The 17,114-nt window shown below is 40.5% G+C and overlaps 1 protein-coding gene across 5 annotated transcripts in view; it reads right to left on the bottom strand.

Annotated features, from left to right (window-relative positions):
• sestd1 (SEC14 and spectrin domains 1) overlaps nucleotides 1-15,521 on the bottom strand; it is a 139,525-nt gene extending 124,004 nt beyond the window's left edge. The window contains exons 1-2 of one of the 5 annotated variants that reach the window (XM_072579112.1): nucleotides 15,283-15,521; nucleotides 4,239-4,304 (exon numbers count right to left, since the gene is read on the bottom strand). The gene's annotated coding sequence lies outside the window, so the exon portion shown is untranslated. The other 4 variants (XM_072579108.1, XM_072579109.1, XM_072579110.1 and 1 more) reach the window with 4 other exon arrangements.
• Nucleotides 15,522-17,114: the final 1,593 nt, after the last annotated feature.

The raw sequence follows: 17,114 nt of genomic DNA, 5'->3' as shown, positions 1-17,114 counted from the left end.
CACAGTTAGCTATTGTTCAAAATGTAAAGTGGATGACTCACTGGAAATTTGTTAACACTGCAAGAAGACATCAAATCTGTGATAATAAACCATTTGGCTTCACTGTTCCCTGAAAACAAAACAGCTAAAATTTGAGAAAGCCCTCACATTCTGGATAGAATTGAAGCTTCCGCTATGAATGCTATTGTTTCCACCTTTTTGAAATAGTTAATAACTTGGTGTCCCAATGGCAAAAAATTACTGATCAGCATTGCGAATACTCACACAGGTTTTAGAAAATGTAAAGTCACTGGAAGAAATCTTTGCATCCTCATGATTGGGGTGACCAGCACATCAGTGCAAAAGATTAAGGTTGCAGTATTTGCAACAATATTCAGCCAGAAGCACCAAGTGGGTTATCCACATACGCCTCCTTCAGAGATTTTGGTTACCAGCCATTCGCCATTTATTCCCCATGACATCAAGAAAATGGGTGGAGGCACTGGATATTAGAAAAATTATTGGCCCACATAACATTCCAGAAATAGTACCAAAGGTTAGAGCCCTTGCTGACCTTTCATTATTTTATTTCATTCTTTTTATCAATTTTGGTTTGCTGCTGTGGACAGGGAACTGTGAGTTAAAGATAACATGATCTAAATCCACAGTACAAAAGTTAAAAGGAAAACAGACCAAACAAGCTTTGTTAATGAATGAGGTCAGGTCTGGAACTTAAGTGCTGGTTGGTTCCTGATCAAAAAGGTTCTGCAAATGCTTTGTTACCATAGAAGAGCAGAATTTGGCTAATAATGAGGACAGTGCCTGGGAACTGGCTCCAGAAAGCATGGAAAAAAGTTTATGCTCAAGCAGATGGCAACTGTTAAATGTTGAACTGGACGAGACTAATAGTCAGTCCAGGAGTGTTCAGAGTTTGAATTGGGTTTTGGGCAGCAACTTCTGTGAGAAAGAATCTGATTGTTGGTGCTACAGCATGAAGATTTGAAAGTTCCTTGCCTAACATCCAATGAGCAGGTCTTGGAAGCTGACAGAAAAGAAAACTCATCCATAAATATTACTGCCTTTGTCTCAGTGCACTGTGAAGACTACCTGATCAACATCTTCAGAGAATCAACCAAGAAATGATCATGTATGCTGGTGAAATGACTGTGAATCATGAAAAGTTTTGTTACTTTCTTTTGTTTATCCCTTAAACAGTGGCTGTTTGTCTGATTTTTATATGACTGGGGTTGAAAACAAAGGCAATTAAGCTTAAAGCACAAACCAAATAGATTACTTTGTTGTTTAATTTTTGTTCTGCTGCAGTTACTGTTGTGGTCAAACAACCACAGGCCCAAAATGGAGCATTGTAAATTGACCAACAGCTGGAAGAAAATCAGCCGATGGAAAATTGACCAAACTAAACTAAACAGCAGCTATGAGCTGAAAAAACCAGGATCAAAAAGGTAACAAGGGTTCAAGGAGAACCAGTTACAACCATCACTTGTGTTGCGTATTGAAGAAGGATCGATCAGATATTCTGACAGCTTGACTGCCTAAGCAAGTGTATTTTACACATGGCAACAGTGACGGATATTGGCAAAACATCCATTTGAATCGAGCTCATGACCCCATTGGCCAAAAGCCACAGAACATTTTGGAAGAGCTGGTACAAATGGGGAATAAAAACACACCTGGAAGACAGCCCAGCAGGGAAGACTTTCACTGAAGACCATTCAGGAACACAAGATGATCCAGGAGAATATCTGCCCTTGACCTGCAAAATTAACTTTCGTGGAATACAGCAAACTGTCCAATTGGAAAGGCAAGGGATCCCAACTGCCCAACGAAAATATGTGGGTCACTGCCGGCAATATCCTTTCTCAGACAGATAAAGATTTTTAATAAGCTACAAAATTCGATATTAAGACTTGATTATTTGGTGACTCTGGGATTGGTTATTCACAAGGTCTGGTTCAAAAGCATGGAGTTCAATTTTGAAGATCTTTGAAGGTTTTATTTTTACTGCATTGCAAATACAGAGGTACAAAGGCTGATTTGGCTCGATTGGCCATTCCATGTCCTAACATTCTGACGAGGTATAGTCCAGAACTTGCTGTACCCCCGGCCAAGCTATTCCATTATAACTATAACATGTACCTGACAACATAAACAAGGTACTGAGTGGATAATTAGCCATGGTCTTATTGAATGATAAAGGACTGAATGGCCTACTCCTATTCATGTTCAGCAAGGGCAATTCAGCTCCTGATTACCTAATTACAGCTTTGGTTCAAACATAGATAAAAGAGCTGAATACCAGAGGTGAAATGAGAGCAACTGACCTAGGCGTCAAGATGCTTTTCGTCAACTATATCATCAAGGATCCCGAGCAACACTGAGTCAATGGGAATCCAGGGAAAAACTCTCCATTAGGTGGAGTCATATCTAGCACAATTGGTTCTGATATAACATGATAATTTCGATCTCATGTTATGAGGAAATCACATAATAGCAGCGCCATTTAAACTAATTGAGTTGGAATCATGTTATAGCCAATACAGGTAAGGAAAGTTACATATTAGAAATAACGGTCTAAATTCTTCAATCACATTAAAGCCAATTCGCTTTGAAGAAATACTCACTGCAGCGGAACCAGTTGTACAAAGGAAAATTATTGTGGTTGCTTGAGATCAGTCATCTCAACTCAGAGACATCTCTGATAGAGTTCCTCAATACAGTCTAGGCCGAACCATCTTCAGCTGACCTTCCCTCCATCATAATATCAGATGTGAGGATGTTCGCCAATGATTGTGCATAACCACAATCATTTGCAACTCCTCAGGTACTGAAGCAGACCATGTCCAAAGGCAGAAAGACTTGGACAATATCCAGGTTTAGGTTAATAAGTGGCAAGTAACATTCATGCCACACATGTTGACAATGACCATTTCCAACAATAGGGAATCCAGTCATCTCGTCTTGATGTTCAATGGCATTACCATCACTGAATCCCTACGAGTAACCTGCCATTGACCAGAAACTAAATTGGGCTAACCATATAAATAGTGTCTACCAAAGCAGATTGGAGACCAGGAATCCTACAGCGAGTAATCTATACCTTGACGTGCCACAGCCTTTCCACCATCTACAAGGCACAAGTCAAATATTTAGTGAAGACTCCCCACTTTCCTGGGAGAGTGCAGCTCTAAACACACTCCAGACACGGGACAACATTCAGGGCAAAGCAGCCATCTTGATTGGCACCACATCCATGAACATTTGGTCCCTCGACCACCAATGCTTCGTAGCAACAGTGCATATCATCTACAAGGTTCACTGCAGGAATTCACCAAAAATCCTTAGATAGCACCTTCCAAACTCATGACCACACCCAACAACTGAGAAAGATAATGGAAACAATTACATAGGAGTATTTGCCCCTGCACGTTTCCCTCAGAGTCATCCACAATCCCAACTTAAATACATTGTGAAGGAATGCCAAAGTGCTGGGTCAAAATTCTGGAACTCCAGTCCCAAAAGTATTGTGGATCTACCTACACCACATGAACTGCAGCAGTTCAAGATGACAGCTCACCATCACCTTTTCAAAGATAATTAGGGATAGGCAATAAATAATAGCCCAGCCAGCAACACTCACATTCCCAAATTAATTTTAAACTGAGCTCAATTAGGGTCGATACAAATGAAAATAAAGCAATACAGAATCAAAATTTAAATACAGGTAGTTCTGGGATAACATACATTTCACCAGCACGATTTGGCTATAATATTGCTGAAGAATTAAGGAATGGTATTTTCAAGAGTGCTTAGGGCGATTCCAGCAGGGATCGGTCCGTGCCGTACTGTGCATGCACTGATTTCAGCTGCCAACAGAGCAGCTTTCTGTGAAAGGCATTGCACAGAGGGCAGCTTTCTTACATGTTTTAAATGCACTGTGTTAAATTGACTTTTGTTTCATTAATAAATATGAGTTGTTCCTTCATTCAGGCTGTGCTATACCCTACATTAGATTTTTGAGTTATTTTTGAGCGAGGGTGAGTGATAATGTTTGCTGGTCTGCCCCTCACCCCACTTTTCACACAGGCCCCATTATTTCTATTAAGCAAGTTCACTGCAATACAACTACGGCGTTATAGGAGAACTACCTGTAAGAACTATCTAAATAGATTGCCAACCCCTTCTTGTGGACTATTTTGTACCAAATATTCTTTAGCATTGAAAGTAATGTTATTACTTACTTCAAGGGTCTCTATTAGCAAATACATGGTTCATTGGTCTCTCAAAATTTAACAGAACTTCATGTCCTAAAAAAGAAAACAATAGTAAAACCGGGAAATGGGTAAAAGTTATACATTTTGAAACAAAGATAAGGATTATAAAGTCAATATACTGAGCTCACGTCAGAGAAAGTTGGCAAGCAAATGGTTGGAATATCTTACATTACAGAATATAATAGGAGCAGTAATATTTTTGGCAAGAGGACGTTTACAAATGGTACAGCACAGGATACCAGTAAGGAAGGTTTGAGGTCCAAGGTTGCTTTAGTATCGAATAACAGTTTCAGAAAAGATGGTAGGACAGAAACCAAAAAAAAGTAGCAGATTCAGACTTCTTATTGAATTTCTTTTGATGGATTAGTGTGACGTATTAAACAAGAGACTGAGGATGCCTTTCATTTTAAGAAGTATCATACTACATGAATCTATCACAATAGATTTCTGAAATTAATTTGCAACATGATTAAAAAATGGATTGCACATCTTGAAAGCATATTTTGTCCTTTGTACAGTCCATCTCTCACAAACTTCAGTGTTCCGTGAGTGTAGAAAGAGACTCTCCAGAAAGAAATAAAATGAATTTGCCTGTTGCGTTATAACTGGTATACCACAAGAATGCAATATAAATTGAACAAATGCAAGAATAAATAACTCTTGAAGTTATTCAGCCATTTAATCTAATCACATCTTCTACCTCAATTATCATGCCATCATGCCTGCTCCCCATATCTCATTATTCACGAAGACACCAAAAATTGATTTCAGCCTTAAATATACTAAACAATGGAACCACAACCCTCTGAAAAAAAATTCTGAGGATTCAAAGCACTGTAAGTGAAGAAATTTCTACACGTTTCAGTCTTAATTGATTGAACTCTTATTAAACTTCTTAGGGTTATGCTCTTATGCTCTACATTCCCCATGCAACCAGTGAAATCAGCCTCAGCTTTTTGAACTGGTCCCTCTGGCCTCTTTACTGCTCTTGACCTTTTAATTGAGAATTGCTGGTGTGACAGAAGCCATCTTGTAGGACTCTAATGAAAATTCACCATGAATATTCAACTTTCATCATTTGACAATATCTGAGAATTTCACAGATTAAAAATGGTTTTAAAAGACGTTATTAACTTAAAACATCTGTCATGATCACCTGACAAGCCTAAACAATGCACATGGAATATATAAGACCAGCTGAATGGGAATTACCATTTTAATCAAGAGGCACCAATACTCCATGAGTATCCTAGAAATTTGCATGGCTTGGTTTACTCTCACATTCATAAAACCTTGACGTATTGAGAAACAAAAAGTTATCTGCACCTATCCAGCTTGGAATGAAACACTGATTCACATTCCCAGCTTAAAACTATGACCCCTTGTGTTAGTAATTCATAAAGAAATAGTATATTAACAACAGCCTTAGGTGAACAAGTGTGAAAAAAACTGATAGTAACTAGGATACTAAAAGCTCTTCATTCTCTCTCTCTCAGCTTCATAAAGCGATGCAAAAGAAGGACTCTAAGCAAGATGAAATGGATAGAAGACATAAAACATAGGAGTGGAAGTAAGGCCATTTGGCCCATCAAGTCCACTCTGCCATTTAATCACGAGAATTTCAACTCCACTTACCTGCACTCTCCCCGTAGTTCTTAATTCCTTGCTAGATCAAAGATTTATCAAACTCTGTTTTGAAGACATTTGACATCCCGGGCTCCACTACGTTCCGTGGCAATGAATTCCACAGACCCATCACTCTCTGGCTGAAGAAATGTATCATCATTTCCATTCTAAATTGACCCCATCTAATTCTAACGCTGTGCCCATGAGTCCTAGTCTCCCTGCCTAACGGAAACAACTTCCCAGCGTCCACCCTTCCTAAGCCATACATTATCTTGTAAGTTTCTATCAAATCTCCCCATAACCTTCTGAACTCTAATGAATACAATTCCAGGATCCTCAGCCGTTCATCCTATGTTAGGTCTACCCTTCCACTGATCATCCATTTGAATCTCCGCTGTATATGCTCCAGTGCCAATATGTCCTTCCTGAGGTGTACTGCCCAAAATTGGACTCAGTATTCTAAATATGAATGGAGTTAGGCACAGGAGTCAGCAGCCAAGGTGGCTTGAACATTGAGCACTTCAATGATTGGGAAGTCTGGAAAAGAGAGTGACAAGTGATAGAGCTGAAAATGTGTTGCTGGAAAAGTGCAGCAGGTCAGGCAGCATCCAAGGAACAGGAGAATAAGCCCTTCTTCAGGAATGAGGAAAGTGTGTCCAGCAGGCTAAGATAAAAGGTAGGGAGGAGCGTTGGAAATGCGATAGGTGGAAGGAGGTCAAGGTGAGGGTGATAGGCCGGAGTGGGGTGGGGGTGGCGAGGTCAGGAAGAAGATTGCAGGTTAGGAAGGCGGTGCTGAGTTCGAGGGATTTGACTGAGACAAGGTGGGGGGAGAGGACCCCCCACCTTGTCTCAGTCAAATCCCTCGAACTCAGCACCGCCTTCCTAACCTGCAATCTTCTTCCTGACCTCTCCGCCCCCACCCCACTCCGGCCTATCACCCTCATCTCGACCTCCTTCCACCTATCGCATTTCCAATGCCCCTCCCCCAAGTCCCTCCTCCCTACCTTTTATCTTAGCCTGCTGGACACACTTTCCTCATTCCTGAAGAAGGTCTTATGCCCGAAACGTCGATTCTCCTGTTCCTTGGATGCTGCCTGACCTGCTGTGCTTTTCCAGCAACACATTTTCAGCTCTGATCTCCAGCATCCACAGTCCTCACTTTCTCCTCCAGTGACAAGTGATACCCAAGTGACAGGTCTTTAAAATTGTAGAGCAAAATGCATATACGCTAAGCAGGCTGAATGTCCATACGTCTCCTTTATACTGCCAGAGCAAGTGGACAATTGCATCACAAAGATGCCAATAACTCTTATACATGGTGCAGCATTGAGGAGGACAGCATCAGTAAAGAACACAATGAACGTCGAGCTGGAATAAGTGAGAAAGGGTAGCAAAGTTTTGACTCTCTACGCGCTGTCGAAAAAAGTGCACAATTCCGGACAGATGAGTCAAAATGGTGACAGGATGCCACAACAACACATACTGATCACAAAGCAGACACAGCTGGAGACTGCAAGGGTGCCATCATACCAGCCACAGGGAATAACGGAAAAAGTTTTATCCAAGGCAGGGTCATTTGATCACTCAATTTACAGGTAAAGGGCATACAGATCACCACTGGTTAATGATCATTGTGTCTCTACAACCACTGATCTGTTAGGTTGGTGATGCTGAGACTATAACTGGTATAGTCGAAATTCACACGATCACCTTTGTGTTTCTCACAAGGTTAATTGCAGCGAGGGAACAGTATGTTGCAGCCCAGTCATGGTTAAACACAGGAGAGATTTTCCTCATCCAAAGCTGGGACATAGCTCATCGAATCAGGTGGGTTCATCACGGTTGGGCCTCATCAATTTTTTTTCTACTCTGCAGACCTCAAACTTCCACATGCAGTGGCGCATCATCACATAAGACAAACAAAAAAAATGTGGGTCAAAAGAGCAATCCATTTAATTCTTCAAACTTAGTTTGTAATTCAGTGAGCTCATGGATGATATTGTACTTCAATACAACTCTCCCATACATTCTCTGTATCCACTGATATTTTAATATGTAAAAATCTATCAATTGCATACGTGAACAAAGTCAAGGACAAAACTTCCACAGTGTAGCAATGAATTCCAAAAAGATTCATCCCCCATTTGAGCTACAGGGAGAGGCTGAATAGGCCAGAGCTGTTTTCCCTGGAGTATTGGAGACTGAAGGGTGGCCTTACAGACGTTTAAAAGATCATGAGGGGCATGGTTAGGGTAAACAGATGAGGTCTTTTCCATTGTGTGGGGAGAGTCCAGAACTAGATGGCATAGGTTTAGGGTGAGGGGGGAAAAATTTAAAAGGGACCTAAGGGCAACCTTTTCATGCAGAGGGTGTTGCATGTATGAAATGACCTGCCAGAGGTAGTGGTGGAGGCTGGTACGATGACAACATTTAAAAGGCATCTGGATGGGTATATGAATAGGAAGGATTTAGAGGGATATGGGCCAATTGCTGCCAAATGGGACTAGATTAGGTTAGCGCATTTGGTCAGCATGGACAAGTTGGACAAAAGGATCTGTTTCCGTGCTGTACATCTCCATGACTCTGGGTAAAGAAACTCCTCAGCTCTTCCTAGAAAGGTTGCCAGTATGGACAAAATTGGTCGATGGGCCTCTTTCCATACTGTAAAAACTCTGAGTCTCTATTAATGGCCTGCCCTTAGTGAGCAACCTTATTCCCAGGTTTTAGGCACACAACCAGGGAAACACCCTTCCTAGATCTAGCTTGTGAACCCCTGGAAGAACTTTGTATGTCTGATTACCTCTCATTCTTTTAACCTCTAAACAACACAGGCCAGTCTATTAATCTGACAGGACAATTCCTCCATCTCAGGAATTAGTTTGGTGAACCTTCATTGTAATCCATCTGACCAAATATATATTTTGTTAGTTAAGACCAACAAAATTGCACATAATACTCTGGGTGTGGTCTCATAAAAGGTTCTAATTCATTGTGATGAGGTGAGAGTGACAGCTCTCGGTGCTCTACTCAGTTGAATGTAGCCTTGATGCCAAGGAGTCCCAGCAAAACTGGAAGTAATGGGTATTGGGGGCCAACTCTTCACTGGTTGGAGTCATACCTGGAGCAAAGGAAGATGGTTGTGGTTGTTGGAAGTCAGTCATCTCCGTTCCAAGACATCACTTCAGGGGTTTCTCAGGGTAGTGCCCTAGGTCCAACCATCTTCAGCTGCTTCATCAATAACTTTCCCTTCATCACAAGGTCAAACGAGGGGATTTTGCCAATGATTGCACAATGTTCAGCACCATTCACAGTTCCTCAGTTACCAAAGCAGTCCATTTTCAAATGCTACAAGATCTAGACAATATCCAGTCTTGGACTGATAAGTGGCGAGTAACTTCCATGCCACACACAAGTGCCAGGCGATGACAATGTCCAATAAGAGACAAACCAAACACTGCCTCTTGACAGTCAATGGCGTTACCATCACTGAATCCCCCAGTATCAACTTCCTGAGGGTTACAATTGACCAGAAATTCAACTGGATTCATAAAAACTCCCCTGGATTTTTTAAAACTTCCCACATAAGCAGTGGCTTCAAGAGCAGGACAGAGACTAGGAAAAATACAGCAAGTAATTCACCTCCTGACTCCCCAAAGCCTAACATCTATAAAGCACAATTCAGGACGGTTTTGGATTACTCCCCACTTGCCTCAAAGTGTACAGCTTCAACCACATTTAAAAGATATTTGGATGGGTATATGAATAGGAAGGGTTTGAGGGATATGGGCCAGGTGCTGGTAGGTGGGACTAGATTGGGTTGGGATATCTGGTTGGCATGGACGGGTTGGAACAAAGCATCTGTTTCTGTGCTGTACATCTCTATAACTATATGACAAGACAGCCCACTTGATTGGTACCACACCACTCCCTCCACAACACACTCAGGAACAGCATATATAATATAGATAATTTTTATATAAAGATATTAATATTCAAGGATTCTTAAATAGGATCTTTCCCAAAGCCATGAAGACTTCCATCTAGAAGGACAAGAGCAGCAGATACATGGGAACATCACCACCCACAAGTTCTCCTACAAGCCTCTCACCATTCTGACTTGGAAATATATCATCGTTCCTTCAATGACAGTGGGTAAAAATAGCAGAATTCCTTCCCTTGTGGCATTGTGAGTCAACTGACAGCATGTGGAATGCAGCAGTTCAAGAAGGCAATTCACCACCAGCTTCTCAAGGTCAACTAGGGATGGGCAATAAATACTGGCCACCAAGTAACACCCACATCCCATGAATGAATGAAACAAAGTAAGAAAGCTTTCTAAAGGGAATTTGAGCATACGAGTAAATACCAATTTAACATTTGCTTCCATGCTGGAGAAGGGTGTGATTAGAATCTATTACAAGTAGCTCCCTTTGAGGGCAAATAAACTCAGTAGTGTTCCTTTGGGCAGAGGTATGAGCCTGGAGTGTCATAAACAAGGAGTATTTTTCTGGATAATTAGGGGCACATGAATTCCTCAATACTCCAATTCCTCAATCCCTGAGCCCTAGAAAATAAGGATTGGAGATCTACAAATCTTACACCATTATGCAAAGAAGTGGAAGCATTAAAGTGAAAGTCAACATATAGTCTAAGATAATAAGATACAACGTTCCCAGATTACTGATGAGCTCAAAGCATCAGTTGGACAAGTCTCAAGATACCCTAAGACAGATTGTCTGAGACACTCATGGCAGAATTCAAATGTTCATTGAGAAAGACTGCAATGTAAGGTTTTGCAGTATATGTTGGTAGAGGTTTGTTCAGTAAATATACACACGTTTAAATATATTGCACACAAGGCATTTTCTACAAAAATTAATGCAGCTACAATATCACAGAGCTATGCCTAAGACTACCAGCAATTTGTACGGCAGAAGTCATTTAATTATTGTTTTTTCCAAGCACAATACAGATTATATCTTACAGCAACTATTTTCCAAGTCCAAGTCCATCTAGGCTAGCTAAAGAAGTATGTATTAAGAAGAAAATTTGCAAATCAATTTTAACAAAGGGATAGCCAAAACAGTTAAAGACGGCTACCAACACCTTTTTGATTTTCTTGTTATTGATGTATGTCTAAATTCAGCTGTGACACCAATTTTTTTGTATTCCCCAAATAAAATATGCCTGACATCATTGATTCGATGGTGCAACCTTGCTCTGCACCAGAGAATTGCTGCTACACAAACTATCTGCTGACAAAGACAGGCTGTAATCAATGATTTTGAGAATAAGGAATGTCACTAGAGAAACACTTAAGTGATTTGGTGCATTAACTGAATCAAATCCAAACTATTTTCAAAAGGTGCACTGCTAATACTTTGGTCCTTTACAATCACAATTCCAAATGTAGCTTCTGTGTATTAGCTCTAAGTGCGTAAACATCTTAAATGCAATAGTTTCATACATCATATATTATTTTGAAAATTAGATATGTATTAAATATATTGACTCAATCCTTCTTATATACATACAAAATGAAAAGGGTTACCTAAATAAGCAATCAAGTGTTCAACATGTCCAAAACTTTTGCAGCACTTAAAAAATAAACAAACAGTCATGTCATCTTCCCTGACAGGTGTTAGATTTGTTGGAACATGTCAACACTTGTCCTTTAGGACAATAATAATTAATTTAATGTCAGAATTCATTCAATCAAGCAAACTCACTGATCTATCATTTTCAAGAATAGTCATAAAATTCAATCTATAGAAAAATGGTAAAAATATCTGAAAATTATGATAGTGTGTTAAAATAAAGTTTGCACTTGGAATGAAACGGACCCATGAAGTTTTTTTTGTGTTTAAGATTTATTTAGTATCTCAGGTGTTCCATCCTGTTTTGTGAATGTCTGGTCCATAATTTCTCATATTTATAATAGAAGTTCAATTTTTGGAATTAAAGTTTGAATTAGCAATAAATAAAAGCACCAGATTGAGAAACTGATTAATACAATTTAACCAACACTAGGTTTGTTACATTTGAAAAGGTAGTCTACAATTATACAGTAGGTTAGAACTGGAAGTGGGGACAGTTGAACAATGAGGTTCAACTGTTTTACCCATCAATTTCCCATGTCAAGTAAGAAATAAATAAAAGGATTTTATTGAAAATTTATAGTTTAGCACAAATGCCACTCATTCCTAGTTTTTTCCTGTCCTGAACCCAACTCGCACCCAGTGAAGAATCCAACCATTAATTTTTAGATAAATAAATCTATTACCAATGGAGCAAAGTGTCAATAACAAGCTTTCAACGACAAAAATCAAAAGGAAGACGACTAAATCTAAATAGTGTCCATAGCGGAGGTAATGTACCCAGTTTCCACTGTGTGGACTTGTTTGGCTGAATAGCCTGTTTCCACATTGTAGGGATTCTATGATTGTTTGCTTCTAAATGTGGCTGAACTTTTAAGATTCTTTAATATGAAAGAATTTCTTTTAGGGGGGTATAGTGAAATAAAAAGTAGACCACAGCATCATCATAAACTACATCATCATGTTAATCGTGCTTCAGTTAATTCTTATATACAATAAAGCTGGTTTGTCTCAAAACATTATATCCTTGGCCTAGTTCTGTCAGTTAATTGCATTTCATTTAGACTTTATTATGACTTGCTTGTCACTGTTATGCTCAAATGAAAATGAAAATTAAGAAAAACAAACCCTTACATTTTTTAATTTGAGGAAATAACAAGACAAAGACTGCCTATGACAAGAAAGAATAGGAAAATGACTGATGTTTATATCAGACACTCAGTCTCAATGTCTGAAAGTACCTTACAGCAAATGCAACAGTGACTATTTCAATGTGGTAAACAGTAGCTAATTTGCAGGCTTCCACAATGCTGCAATGAAATATATCTCAATTGTTGGACCATCTGAGATGGCATACATGACCATGTTTGAAATTTCTTATCTGACACATCAACATTTCCCCTATACTGCACAGAAATGTCAGCCTAGGATACGTGCATCATAAGTGGGCCTTGAACTCACTTAGATTCAGAAATGAGAATGCTGTCACTGAGCTACATTTCACATGGACTAACCAAATCAAGTTTTATCTTTCACAGAAGAAATGTTGCTATAAGTCCCTGCTCTTCAAGTTGTGCCAAACGTTCTAGTACATCACAGAATGAAACAGCAGGGAAAAAGACCCTTTAGTCTAACAAGTCCATGCTGACCAAGTTTCCTAAAGCAGACAAGTCCCACTTGCCTTCCTTTGGCCCATATCCTCTGAACCTTTCTTATTCATGTACCTTTCCAAGTATCTTCTAAATGTTGAAACTCAAATGCTTTTTCTGGTACTCCTCTCACCTTAAAAATATGCCCCCTAATTTTGAATGACCCCACCTTAGGGAAAAGACCTTTGCTATTCACCTTATCCACGATCTTATTAACATCTATAAGGTCATCGCTCAGCCTCCTGCACTTGAATGAATAGACTATCCAGCTTCTCCTTATAATTCAAACCCTCCAGTCCTGGAAACATCCGAATAAATCTTTTTCTTAACCCTCTCCAATTTAACGATATCCTTCCTACGACAGGACGACCGGAACTGTACACAGTACTCCATAAGCGGCCTCACCAACATCTTTTACAATCTCAATATGACGTCCCAATTCCTATACTCAATAGTCTAAGCAATTAAAGCAAGCGTGCTGAACATCTTCTTAACCACCCTGTCTACCTGTGATGCAACTTTCAAAGAACTATGTACCTGAACCCCTAGGTCTCTATTCTCGAACACTACCTAGGGACGTCCCAATAACTGTAGAAGTCCTACCCTGGTTTGTGTTACCAAAGTGCAATACCTCGCATTTATTCAAACTAAATTTCATTTGCCACTTCTCAGCTCATTGGCCCAATTGATCAAGATCCCTTTGTAATCTATTCATTGTTGACTGTATCACTAATTTTGGTGTCATTGCAAACTTATAAGCATGCTTCCTAAATTCTCATCTAAATTGTTTATATAAATTATAAATAAAAGTGGACCCAGCAATGAACTTTGCAGAACACCCCAAGTCACAGGCCTCTAGTCAGACAAACAACCCTCATCACCACCCTCCGTATAAAGCAGACAAATGTCTCAATTAAAGCAACAGCTAAATATTTGCATAAAAACATACAATTTCTCTATTTTTAAGTGTTAAATAATATGCAAAATCCCATGCAGTGAATCCAAAACCTATAGCTTTCTGACTCAGACTAGTGTTCTGACCAAATGAACCAAGTCTATGTGACTAAAACATCTTGTGTACCATCTCTAACTAACCAGATATGTCAGATATTTGATGGGAACAATGAAGGACTAAGCTATGAGTGGGGCAGGGTTTTGCTCTCCTTGTTCTAAATAACCCTGCAAACTACTGCTCCAACATGTAGCTGACTAAGCAGTACAAAACATTGATAACCAGTGTGCTTTCAGTGAACTGAATCCCGTCCCCAACCTATTAGGGATTTACAAATTGCTTATCTTTGGGATTTTGACGAGTGACCTGTTTAAACCTAGAAAGCATTTTCTTTGGCCACAACATGCACGTTCCACATCCACGATGGAGATCACCTATGCAGATTGCTCCGTTTAGTCTTTCAAGCATAGTGCCTGAAATATCAGACATCCAGTTGACAACAAAAACCTTTCAAACCACAGCATCCCATGTTATTAATTTATCTACTTTCTACCGCTGCAGTTATCTTGAAGCGGAGGGCAGCGGAATGGGTGCTTCAAGAGCAGCATATACCGTTAATTATTTGTGCTTCATTCCCAACCCACAGGAAGTACTCAGCCCGTCTTTTTTTTGAAAATGGCTGGAGTGCAACGAACGCTACACTCTCTACGGGGCAGTGCTTTGAAACCAAAGTGCAGTGGAAAACGAAGATTGCAACTTCGTTCCTTTTTCAAAAAAAAAATCACAAACAAAACCGCTGCTGAGAATGTTTCCTTTTTATAAAAAAGAAATCAGGGATTTAGGAAGGAACCACGAGCTGGCAGTGGGCGCAGCCAGTGAACAAAGCTCGGTCCAGCCCACCTCGGGCCTACCTTTCCCCTCAATCCTTGCAAAGCCTTCAGCCCAGTAACCGCCACAATCGGGATCTCCTCTCTCTCCCGATGTGTGTGTCCCTCTCTCACTCTCTCTCACACACAGAGAAAGACAGATCAGGTTTCCAGCCCCAGCTTATCCAACACGACCACCGTTCACACACAGAAAGAGCCCGCCCGGGGCAGACATAACTAACTCCTTTTGTTGCCTGGGGAGACCGCCTGGTCTCGGGCCACGCGCACAGGTGAGACAAGCTGGCACGAGCCTCCGCTCACCTGAGGACAATGGGCTGCCCGCTGCTGCTCCTCGTCGCAGACGCCGCTCCTCCCCCACCCCCCTCCGCCCTGTACCCCCTTCCTTCCTTCCTTCCCTGCTGCTGACTCCGCCGCCGACCAATTAACCATGGACCGATCCCAGCAGGAGCGGCACTCTCACTGCACAAGGCATTTCAAGCAAAGATGCTCGCAGCTCCTCGCCGGCGCGTCTAACATACATTAACGTCTGATACGAAATAAATCGTGGCACGCACAACGAATAGCCCACTTGCACCACAAAGCACAAGTTCTCACCACCACCCCCAGCCAGCGCAGTACCTTCCAATGAGATCTATGAACAACTGGAAATTTCACCTCATCACAACGTGCACTGTACGGGGATCAAACCACAACAGAAGTATATCAAGTACATTTAGTTTTCATGGCTTGGTCATATTTTCTCAAAATTCTCCCCTTTACTTTTAAAAATGGTTGTCAGCCCCGGATAGTACACTTGGCATTGCCCGATTAATTTTATAGATCTATTAAAATCATTTTTAACCGCGTTATCGACCCAAGAAATCAGCTAACCATTCATTATTTTTGCTCTGTATAACATCGGTCATGATGTAAATACTCGGTGACCATGATATAAGATCGGTCTCAAAGTGCTTTATTCCAGAAAATAAACAATTTTGACGAAATTGTATTACAATTTATCAATTCACTTGAAATTGTTTGATGTGTGTTAGTGATATTTCGGAGATTACTTGTCTAATGTCACTGAAGGAGAAATGTTTCACCATTTTCTACTCATCTCTCCCAAAGATACTGAAGTATAGTTTCCAAGTAGCCCTACAGTATTTTGTCCAAGTCATTGAGTTATTAAAACAAAGGAAAAGGTCATTAGAAGCATGGTGTCAACGTCGCCTCTTGGAAAAACAACAGTCAGCCCGATTCTCCTGCTCTCTCCCCATAATCCTGCAAATCGTTTTCCCTGAGTGCTTACCTAATCGCAGAATCACAGTGCAGAAGAATGCCATTTATCCCATGGTTTCTGTACTAGCTCTCAAAATGAGGATCATGACTTAATGCCAATCTCCTGTCCTTTGCCTTTATCCTTTCATCATTTTTAATTAAATATGCATCTAACGCCCTCCTCAATGTCTTGATTAATCCTGCCTTCTGGGTACGTTCAACGGCACATAGAATCCCCACAGTACGGAAATAGGCTATTCGGCTCAACGAGTGCACACCAACACTTTAAAGAGTTTTCCGCCCAGACCCAGCCCCTCTGCCCTATCTCATAATGCTGTATTAACCATGGCCAACCCAGCTAACCCGCACATCTTTGGACTGTGAGAGGAAACCTATGTAGACATGGGGAGAATGCGTGGAGTTTGCACAGTCTCCCAAAGGTAGAATCAAATCCAGGTCCCTGGTGCTATGAGGCAGCAGTACTAACCACTGAGCCACTGTGCTGCCCATTCCAGATTTAAGTCACTTGCTATGTGAGAAGAAACTTTTCACATCACATTTACTTGTTTTGCAAGTCACTTTACATTGAGCTCTCTCATTCTTGATTCTTTTAACACTGGCAAATTCCTGATGAGGGGCTTTTGCCCAAAGCGTCAATTTCACTGCTCCTTGGATGCTGCCTGAACTGCTGTGCTCTTCCAGCACCACTAATCCAGAATAGTTTCTCTCTGTCTACTCTGTCCAAACTTATCACCATTTTTTAAAACTTGAAAATAAATCTCTTCTACCTTCTCCTCTCCAAGAAAAACATTCCCAACTTCTCCTATCTATTTTAATAATTGAAGTGTCTCATCCCTGGAACCACTTCTGCTCTC

Source organism: Chiloscyllium punctatum, chromosome 10 (assembly GCF_047496795.1).
Source record: "Chiloscyllium punctatum isolate Juve2018m chromosome 10, sChiPun1.3, whole genome shotgun sequence".
In the NCBI taxonomy this organism is placed as follows: domain Eukaryota; kingdom Metazoa; phylum Chordata; class Chondrichthyes; order Orectolobiformes; family Hemiscylliidae; genus Chiloscyllium; species Chiloscyllium punctatum.
Note: the sequence above shows the minus strand (reverse complement) of the source record. Positions and strands in the feature narration are given on the sequence as shown.